Here is a 7,957-nt window from a genome sequence, read left to right on the forward strand (position 1 = left end):
GGGATGGAGATACCTCCTGAAGATCTTTTATTGTAGAGAATTGTTTTAGCAATTCTGGGTTTCTTGTTCCATATTAAGGTGAGGATTTTTCTTTCAAGGTCTGTAAAGAATTATGTTGGTAATTTAATGGGAATTGCATTGAATCTGTCGATTGCTTTTGGTAAGATGGCCATTTTTACTATATTAATCCTGCCAAGCCATGAGCATGGGAGATCTTTCCATCTTCTGATATCTTCTAATTCTTTCTTCAGAGACTGGAAATTTTTTTCATACAAGTCTTTGACTTGCTTGGTTAGGTTCATGCCAAGGTACTTTATGTCCTTGTGGCTATTGTGAAGGGTGTTGTTTCCCTAATTTTTTTTTTTTTGGCCCTTTTGTCTTTTGTATACAGGAAGGCTACTGATTTTTTTAAGTTAATTTTGTATCCGGCTACTTTGCTGAAGGTGTTAATCAGCTGTAGGAGTTACCTGGTAGAATTTTTGGGGTCATTCAGGTATACTATCATATCATCTGCAAACAGTGATACTTTGATTTCTTCCTTTCCAATTTGTATCCCCTTGATCTCCTTCAACTGTCTTATTGCTCTAGCTAGGACTTCAAGAACAATGTTGAAGAGATATGGAGAGAGTGGACAGCCTTGCCTTATGTAAGTTTCTCTCCATTGAGTTTGATGTTGGCTATAGGCTTGCTGTATATCACCTTTACTATGTTCAGGTATGTGCTTTGTATCCCTGATCTATCCAAGACTTTAAGCATGAATGGATGTTGGATTTTGTCAAATGCCTTTTCAGCATCTAAGGAGATGATCATGTGGTTTTTCTACTTCAGTTTGTTTATGTGGTGGGTCACATCGATTCATTTCTGTATATTGAACCACCCCTGAATGCCTGGGATGAAGCCTACTTGGTTGTAGTGGATGATATCTTTGATGTGTTCTTGGATTTGGTTTGCAAGTATTTTGTTGAGTATTTCTGCATCAATGTTCATGAGGGAGATTGGCCTGAAATTCTCTTTCTTTGTTGGGTCTTTGTAGGTTTCAGTACCAAGGTGACTGTGGCTTCATAGAATGAGTTTAGTAGTGTTCCCTCTGTTTCTATCTTGTGGAATATTTTGAAGAGTATTGGTGTTAGCTCTTCTTTGAAGATCTGGTAGAATTTGGTGCTGAAACCATCTGGCCCTGGGCTTTTTTTTTTGTATGGTAGACTTTTGATGACAGCTTCTATTTCCTTAGGGGATATAGGACTATTGAATTGGTTTACCTACTCTTGATTCAGCTTTGGCATGTAGAATCGGTCAAGAAAACTGTCCATTTCATTTAGATTTTCAAATTTTGTAGCATATAGGCTTTGGAAGTAAGACCTAATTATTGTTTGGATTTCTTCAGTGTCTGTGGTTATGTCCCCCTTTTCATTTCTGATTTTGTTGATTTCGATAGTTTCTCTCTGCCTTTTAGTTAGGTTGGCTAAGGGTTTGTCTATCCTGTTGATTTTCTCAAAGAAACAGCTCTTGGTTTCATTGATTCTTCGAATTGTTTTATTTGTTTCTAATTTATTGATTTCAGCCTTGATTTTGATTATTTCCAGCCATCTACTCCTCTTTGGTGTGCCTGCTTTTTTTTTTTTCCCTAGGGCTTTTAAGTGAGCCATTAAGTTGCTTGCATGAAATGTTTTGGATTTCTTCTTGAAGGCACTTAGTGCTATGAACTTTCCTCTTAGCAGTGCTTTCATTGTGTCCTATAAGTTTGAGTATGTTGTGCCTTCATTTTCATTGAATTCTAGGAAGTCTTTAATTTCTTTCTTTATTTTTTCTCTGACCCAGCTGTCATTTAGAAACACGTTGTTCAGTTTCCATGTGTATGTAGGCCTTTTGCTATTTTTGCCATTGAGGTCCAGTTTTAGTCCATGGTGATCAGATAGGATACAAGGGATTATTTCAATCTTCTTGTATCTGTTGAGGCTTGCTTTTTGACCAACTATATGTTCTATTTTGGAGAAGGCTCCATGAGGTGCTTAGAAGAAGGTAAATTTTTTTGAGTTTGGGTGAAAAGTTCTATAGATGTCTGTGAGGTCCATTTCATTCATGACCTCTGTCAGAGTTATTGTTTCTTTGTTTAATTTCTGTTTTGTTGACCTGTCCTTTGTTGTGAGTGGGGTGTTGAAGTCTCCCACTATTAGTGTGTGGGGATCTATGTGTGGTTTAAGTTTTATTAAAGTTTCTTTTACAAATGTGGGTGCCCTTGTATTTGGGGCATAGATGTTCAGGATTCTGATATCGTCATGGTGGAATTTTCCCTTGATGAGTATGAGGTGTCCTTCTCTATCTCTTTTGATTGATTTTGGTTGAAAATCTACTTTATTAGATATTAGAATGGCTACTCCTGCTTGCTTCTTGGGTCCATCTGCTTGGAAAGCTGTCTTCCAGCCCTTTACTCTCAGGTAATGTCTATCTTTGTGATTTAGGTGTGTTTCTTGTATGCAACAGATTGTTGGGTTTTTTTTACGCATCCATTCTGTTAGTCTGTGTCTTTTTTTGGAGAATTGAGTCCATTGATGTTGAGGGAGATTAATGACCAGTGGCTGTTAGATCCTTTGATATTGATGTTGGCCATGGTAGTGTGTTTGGCTACTTTTTGTTTTGCTGTAGTGAGGTTATTTATTTCCTGTGATTTCTTGAAATTAATTAGTTTTCTTGGGTTGTATTTTTCCATCTAGTATCTTCTGTAATGCTGGATTTGTGTGTAGGTATTGTTGAAATTTGTTTTTGTCATTAAATATCTTGTTTTCTCCGTCTAGGAGGACTGAGAGTTTTGCTGGGTACAGTAGCCTAGGCTGACATCTGTGTTCTCTTAGGGTCTGCATGATATCTGTCCAGGCTCTTCTGGCTTTCATAGTTTCTGTTGAGAAATCAGGTGTGATTCTGATGGGTTTGCAATTATATGTTACTTGGCCTTTTTCCCTTGCAGCTTTTAGTATTTTTTCTTTGTTCTGTATACTTACTGTTTCGTTTATTATGTGGGAAGATTTTCTTTTCTGGTCTAATTTATTGGGTGTTCTGTAGGCCTCTTGTTCTCTTATTGGCCTCCCCTTTAAGTTGGGTAAATTTTCTTCAATGATTTTGTTAAAAATATTTTCTGGGCCTTGGAGGAGGGAATCTTCTTTTTCCTCTATTCCTTTTATTCTTAGGCTTTGTCTTTTTATGTTGTCTTGGATTTCTTGGAAGGTTTATGTCAGGAATTTTTTAGATTTATTATTTTCTTTGACAGATATATCGATTTCTTCCATTGTATCTTCCACACCTGAGATTCTTTCTTTCTTTTTCTTGTAGTCTGTTGGTTATGCTTACCTCTGTAGTTCCTGTTTTCTTTCCTAGGTTCTCCCTCTCCATGATATCTTCCATTTGCGTTTTCTTTAATTCTTCCAATTCTATCTTCAGATCTTGAACTGTCTTGTTGATTTCTTTCACCTGTCTGACTTTATTTTCCTGTTTTTCCTTCAATTTCTTCAGCTGTTTGCTTGAATGTTCCTCTGTTTCTTTTATTTCTTTCAGCGACACAAACTGTTTCGCTGCATCTTCCTGTATTTCTTTACGGATGACCATACTCTGTTTTATTATATCTTCCCCTAATTCTTTATCCATTTTATTTAATTCCTCCATTAACCCTTTCATAAGCATAATTGTAAGGTCATCTTCTTGAATTTTCACTTATGTTAGGGCGTCCAGCACTAGTTGCCCCTGGATAACTGGGTTCTGGGGATGCTATATTGCTTTGCCTTTTGTTGGTTGTGCTTTTTTGCTGGCCTCTACCCATCTCTCTGTCTCAGGTGTTGCCTGTTAATTTCTGGTGCCTGCTGAGTCCTGGGGCGGGGAGAATCCACTTGGTGGGGTTCTGAAGTTCTCCTATGCTTTTTGGGTATGGTCAACCTAATGGTGGTGCTTCTCAGGAATTGTCACAGTTCACTTCAGGTGTATGGACCTGTATGGTAACTGTGGTGTTCAGGAAGGCTCTACTCTCATCAGGAGAGGTCCTGGTCATGGCTGCCCTGCTACTGGGTTTCTTGCTCTGAATTTAGTGAGCAGCAGCTGTTTAAAAATTACTCTTAAGGTGTAAATTTTGGGTGCAGTCCTCTTGAAGAACCAGGGATTCCCACAGCTTTGTCAGTTTAGCTGGGGATAACTGGTTGAACCATGGAGCAGAATCTGAGGGCTGCTGTAATGGCGCTCTGGCTTTGGTAGTGCTGAGGCTACAGCTGTGTGCCCCAGTGCCCTGTCAGTACTCAATAATGGCGGATGAGCACATCACTTCTGCCTGCAGTAGAAGGCTAGAGCCTAGAGGCTGCATGAATCCAGAAAGTCTTTTGGAGCTGGGTGTCCTGAGCATTGGACCTGATGATCCCCCCACTGTGGGGTTTCCTCCTGACAGGGACACCCAGTCTTTGCTTTGGGGATACCCTTTCTGTCTGTGATGGCAAGTAGAACCTGCAGGCACAGACTTAAGTTGGTCCGCCTTTCTGCCTTTCTGGGGATTGGGTGCCTGGGTGTCTGCCGAAACTGGGTAACTTTTCCTGAGACCTTTTCGGGGTGGTGGTATCAGCTGATCACTCTGAGATCAGACCAGCCGTTCCCCTCCCTGTGGATTTGCACCCGATAGAGAAACTCAGTCTCTGGTGCCCTGGGGCCCACAATTCTATCTGGGACAGCCAATCAGGCTCGCAGGCAGGGCTCTGTGCCAAAGCCTGGGTCCCCTGCTCTGGCTCTGGGCTGGCTCCTGGTGCCTGTAGAACCTGAGTCTTTTCTAGGGGATGTCTCGGTGACCTAAGATCGGTCCCAATTGTTTCCTGCACCATGGGGTTATCTCTTGACTGGAAATCTCAGTCTCTGATGTTGTGGTGCCCACATTTCAGTCTGGGACAGTGATCAGAGCATGTTGGCATGTGGCTCTGGGCTGGCAACCAAGCGCCTGGCTGAACCGCGATCTCTTCTGCGGTTTAGCCAGGTGAGTTAAAAGCTGATTGAATCCCCCACCGTGGGGTATCCTCTCACCTGGGAAACACAATCACTTGTGTTTTATGGCCGCGAGTTCTGACTGCTGGTCACTGTGCTGATCCTGCTGTGCTGCTGGTCAGAATGAGAGTCTTCCTGGCACCGCCATCTTGCCCTCAAGAATTATATTTCAAGTAGAGCTACATAGGAAAACTCCATAGTTACCCATTCTAGGCTTAACCTTAAACAACCTAAACAAACACATTAGGTAAAATCCAACATTGTAACCAACTGCAGTCGTTAGCATAATTTTAAATATCTTTCCAAACTACAATCAAAGCAAAACTTTTAACCAGATACAGTTTGTAGAGGGGCTAGCAAATCTTGCTGATCTTACCACTTTGCATTAAAACTGAACAGCCAAAATCTTTGCACTTAGCACTAATCAGAGAACTGAACACAGCTGGTAGCCCTAAACAAAGATGGCAGCAAAACTACAGCTCCACCCTCTATCTATCCCTGGACCAACATGGCTGCTAGCTTCCTGTTGTTACAGGCTGTGACTGATAATAAAACATAGCCATTAGGTGTAGCTGATGGCATTGAAACCTCCCACCATACAGCAAGCTCTGTGGAACAATCACAATTTCCAGTAACTAAACGTTCTAATATTGTAATTAAATAAGTTTTAGAACCAACTATATAACAGAACAGTACAGAATAATTTTAAACTGTACAAATTATTCTGGCCACACCAAAGCTATCAGCCAGAATTCTTTCCCCTTTAAAGAACATAAGAAAACATTTTGCATTGAAGAATCACCAGCCGTTTAAATAAAGAACAACATATTTTACAGTTCTTTCTCAAATCATATTTGCAGGTATAAAGAACCAAAGCAAATACAATTCATATGCCTTCTGGCTTTCCGTAGATACACTGACCTTCCATAACATTCTAAATACCTTCAGGTTAGCTTTTTCTAGCTCCGTTCTTTTGATTTCACCAGACATTCTTACTTTAGACAAGCTATTCTTTTCTTTAATATCCTGGTCTCTTGCTTTCTCTCTTGCTTTTCAGACAACATAAAAACTCCCCTCAAAATCCTTTCCATCCTGACATGATCCTGCCAGAGCCCAGTGTGGGCTTATTCCACGATTTAATTTTTATAGGCAAAGCAAAAACAAGTCACATCAATACACAAAGAAGTTCTGGAACTGCCAAATTCTTTTTCACACAACTTTATAGGGAGAAGGCAGGAAGGGAAAATGTGTCAGCAATATAGTTTACAAAACACAACAGGGTGATTAATGATGATGTAGAACACAGCAAGAATGTTTGCTAAAAGAGATACTCTGTATTTTCAATTGTTAATTCTGTATGGTCAAAGAGCTAAATGCTGGCAGGATTTCGTTATTGTAATTTCTATGGTCCATTACTGGGTTTTCGATTTGTAAATGCTCAAAAGATGAAGGTCAGGCATCCTCCAATGCCTTAAGTAACTTAAAGAGTGGATTCTGCATTGTCTTGCTACTGATTGGTTATAATAACAGCCAATAGCTGGGGCTTGAAGTCCAAGGCCTAAATTTCTGAGCAGGCAGGATGCAGGAGGGACCAAGGCAGAGGCTAGACAATCTATTTTCTGTTCCTCATGTCACCCCTATCCCCAAGATTACTTTAAAAAAAATCAGATTTGTAAACACTTTCAAAACTGAAATGACTTAACCTATGATTTCCAGGTTTCGTGTTGTACTTAAAACCTCTTCCAAATTCCGAATAACTAATACATACTCTTGCCTTTTAGGTTACCACTCTGACTCGTGAGCAGTGTTAGGCTTTCAATACCTAACTAATTTCACTAACCATGTCACCCATGCTGTCACAGAAAACATCATCCCATGCTCTCTTGCTGGGCATAGTGTTCCAGTATATGTGGAAGTATATGTCACAATCTCCCCCATTCATCCGCTGATAGACGCTCATGGGTTCCATGGGCTTGCTACTGTGAGCAGTGTTACAATACACACTCAGGTATAAATATCTCTTACCAGGGGCTTGGGAGAGTAGAGAGGAAGTAGGCAATATTTACCATAAAGAGGTGACAGCTCTGGTGTCAAAGGCACAGTAGGAAGGAGTTCACAGTAAAGTATAGTGTTCCTGAGAAGAGCTGAGGGGTTCTACTGCATTCACCATAATGTAACAAGAAAAGTGTGTGTGAGTGTAAAATATCAATTGAAAAAAAAAGAAAGAAAAAACAACCATACTAGAGAGTTTAGGATTGAGCTAAAGAACAGTACCTGATATGTCTTCTGGAGGAGACTTCAAGCATCAAATGCCCCAGGTTCAAACAGGATTCCACACCACACATTTCTTATACGGTATTACAAGTAAGATTTACCAATAATCGTCTGTTTTCACATACATTTAATTTCTGATATTATTTTTCCTTTTGATATAAATGGTAATTCTGTCATCCATCTTTGTCATGCTGTATACACATATCTCCTTCTAAATTCAAATGACTTTTATAACACAGTTTGAGCAATGATCTCTTTAAAAAAAAACAAGGAAATGAAACATTGCTGGCCTGGTTTTTTAGCTTTATTAAACAAAACAAAACAAAATACTTTCAGTGACAGAACTATTTTCGGTTTCAAAAGAGTGAAGTTGCAAAATGCCTCCAGTTACACCGGAGCTGCACTTTAGAAATGAGCTTCACATTCAGAACAGGGAAGACACTGTTTGTTTCTCTTGCTTGGGAACTATTCAAGTAATATCTCCAGTAGTATAACTAATGTAACAACTTTATAGTTAATCCTATCTGCAGCCTGGTGGCTCTTGCAGGTGGTAGACCAGGGTTCTGTGCCATGTACCACCCACGTGTCAGCTCACAACTGCCAGTAACTCCAGTTAGGGAAAATCCAACACTGTCGTCTGGTCTCCTCAGGCACCAGGCATGGATGTGGTGCACACACCGTA

The sequence above is a fragment of the Meriones unguiculatus genome, unplaced genomic scaffold (assembly GCF_030254825.1).
Source record: "Meriones unguiculatus strain TT.TT164.6M unplaced genomic scaffold, Bangor_MerUng_6.1 Chr5or6_unordered_Scaffold_109, whole genome shotgun sequence".
Lineage (NCBI taxonomy): Eukaryota > Metazoa > Chordata > Mammalia > Rodentia > Muridae > Meriones > Meriones unguiculatus.